This window comes from Penaeus vannamei, chromosome 26 (genome assembly GCF_042767895.1).
Source record: "Penaeus vannamei isolate JL-2024 chromosome 26, ASM4276789v1, whole genome shotgun sequence".
Classification (NCBI taxonomy): Eukaryota; Metazoa; Arthropoda; class Malacostraca; order Decapoda; family Penaeidae; genus Penaeus; species Penaeus vannamei.
In genome coordinates, this window is record NC_091574.1 from 36,735,694 (window position 1) to 36,738,193 (window position 2,500).

Sequence of the window (2,500 nt, forward strand, 5' to 3'; positions counted from 1 at the left end):
TGAAGTGGAATGTTTAGGTTGTCTGGTACGACGACAAAAACGAGGAGGAGGGGTAGGTATAGGGGAAGTGGTAGAGATTGGAGTATCTGGATTTAGGATGGAAAATAGATGTGACTGGTGGATAGGGTGAGTAGACATAGGACGTACGTTTTGGGTATAGGGAAAAGATACCTGGGGAGAAATATCTTTTGTAGTTGGTGGGGGGAGCAGAGCGTAGGACTGTTTTGGAATAAGTGGTTCCTGTCTGGCCTCACATAGAGGGAGGCCTAGTTTAAATCTGAGGACTGCTACCTCACTTCCAAACTTATAGGCAGGGCAGCTCCTATAAAAAACATGGGAGTCTCCACAATTGGCAGATGTGCATGACTGAGCTGGGCAATTTGAATGGTCATCACCAGGTTGGGCACATACAGGGCAGCAGGGTGTGGAGGGACAAAGTTTGGCTGGGTGGCCAAAATGCCTACATTTTTGACATTGATAAGGAAGGGGTCAATACTGTCAGACATGATAAGACAACCCACCAATATAAACCTCATGGGGGAGGTCTTGTTTATGTAATGCCACTGTATCATATTCACCAAGGCAGGAAAGTAGATCATTTTCAGTCTGACCACTCCTTGTTATACATGGGACAAGCATTTGGGGAATAGAAACATTTCCAGTACAGTAAGGTAAGTTAGGGTAGATAGAGCACAAGCTTGGGCTTCAGATGTAACCATGATAAGGCATGAACAATCAGAGCAAATGTGAGAGGTAACCTTGCTTACTTGTTTCTGGAGGCACTGCTGAAAGAGAAGGGTATTCTCAGAATAGGGGGCTGTGGGGGGAATCACAAAGAATCGATCCCACTTGGCTGGGCCAAACAGAGAACTCAGAAGGTTTGCTGAGGTAGAGGTAGAGGCAGAGGGCGAGAGGAATATGGGGAGGTGTGGAGTGGATTAGTTCTGCGGGGGAAGGACAACAAGTACGAAGAATAGTAATAAGGGTAGAGGGGGTTGATATTGAAGAGGGTTGTGCAGCAGGAAAGGTAGAGGAAAATGTTGGGGATGACGAAGAGGTGTTAAGTAATAACATGGGTGGGTGTTTCAGAATGGTTATAGTAGTTCGTAAGCGTCAAAGAGGGGGTATTAGCATCAGTGGTCAGAGCTGTAGTCAAAGGAGGGGCAGGGGTCAGAAAACCATCAAAATCAAATGAAGGGAAAAGCCTTAATGCATCTATTAAGGGTAAAGAATCTTCATTACTGGCCATGGTGAGCCTGAATAAACTGGGGACAAGAAATGGTCTACCCCTCTGGGTCCCCATAAGGGGTAAGGGTTAAGTAATTAACCAAGGGAATACCGGATCTCACACCTTAGGAATGGGATAGAAGAAGGGAATAAAGAAGCTACGGAAGAGGAAAGAAGAGAAGAAAGGATCAAGCAAAATTAGTTGAGGCAAGGGCTGAGGTCCAAGGTAGGGGTAATCCTCTACATTGGATCTCAGTCCCCATCTCCTAAGCCTTCCACGATGACAACAAGCTACATTTTGGGAGGGGATGGCTCCACAAGTACTAGGTCGCCAATGAGCCAGTTACAAGAAGTAGGCCTACCTATCTTACCAGTTTAACATTTTCCTTGATTTTCAATATTATCTAGTATCTGATACTGCTGTTAGTAATGCCAATAACAATATAGCAATTACATTGTTTATAATAAAAATAACAGTATCAATATTGATAGCATTAGTAAAAAAAAACGTTTTTCCTGCCAACTCAAGAATCGTGAGGTCGCAAGATCTCTTAAATCACTCCTTTGTGGCTAAGAACTGGCAGAGCCATCTATGTGCAGAGACATTTAACATGACATTAAAGTGAATGCAACATTTTCCTCGTAGCAATGAGTTAAAAGAAAGAAGTAAATGACAAAATATGAATCCAATAGTCATATTTTGAACATACATTAAAAAAAAAAAAAACAATTCTGAACATTCTGATGATCTCAAAATGGTTAAATACACTTCTTGCACTGAGAAGATATTAATTCTAGGCTAATCATAGTCTCAGAATTATCTAAAGACTGAATCTGTACTCAGGTCTTCAAAGCCTATAGTTTGAGTGTGCACTTTAACCATGTAAGGCAAATTACAATACAAGTATAGTTTCCTTACAAATGGCTTGCGAGTGGATCAGTTTGTATGAGAATAGGTATGCACATATAATACATAAATAAAGCATAACATACATGTGTATAACATATGTGAGTGACTAGTAATTGTTTTTGATGAGTGGTAAAAGTCACAAATCAAAAACATGACCAAGAAATAAGAACACATTTTTGTACTGCATAACTTCATATCTTAAATTAGTGCTCCAACTCCTGATTTCCTGCATTTAAAGTTAATACAACAGAATTGCAACATTATTTTTAAATTTGGATTGAGGGTTGGATGACATGAACTTGCCATTGTGAGCATTTTGTCTAAAGGCCGGGGTGATTGGAAAGACTCGCCACAAGTGCACAA

General features: G+C 41.0%; 1 protein-coding gene across 4 annotated transcripts in view; it reads right to left on the reverse strand.

Moving 5' to 3' along the window:
- The window catches only part of LOC113808203 (uncharacterized), a 44,239-nt gene that overhangs the window by 31,603 nt on the left and 10,136 nt on the right, over nucleotides 1-2,500 (reverse strand). The window lies entirely within an intron of this gene.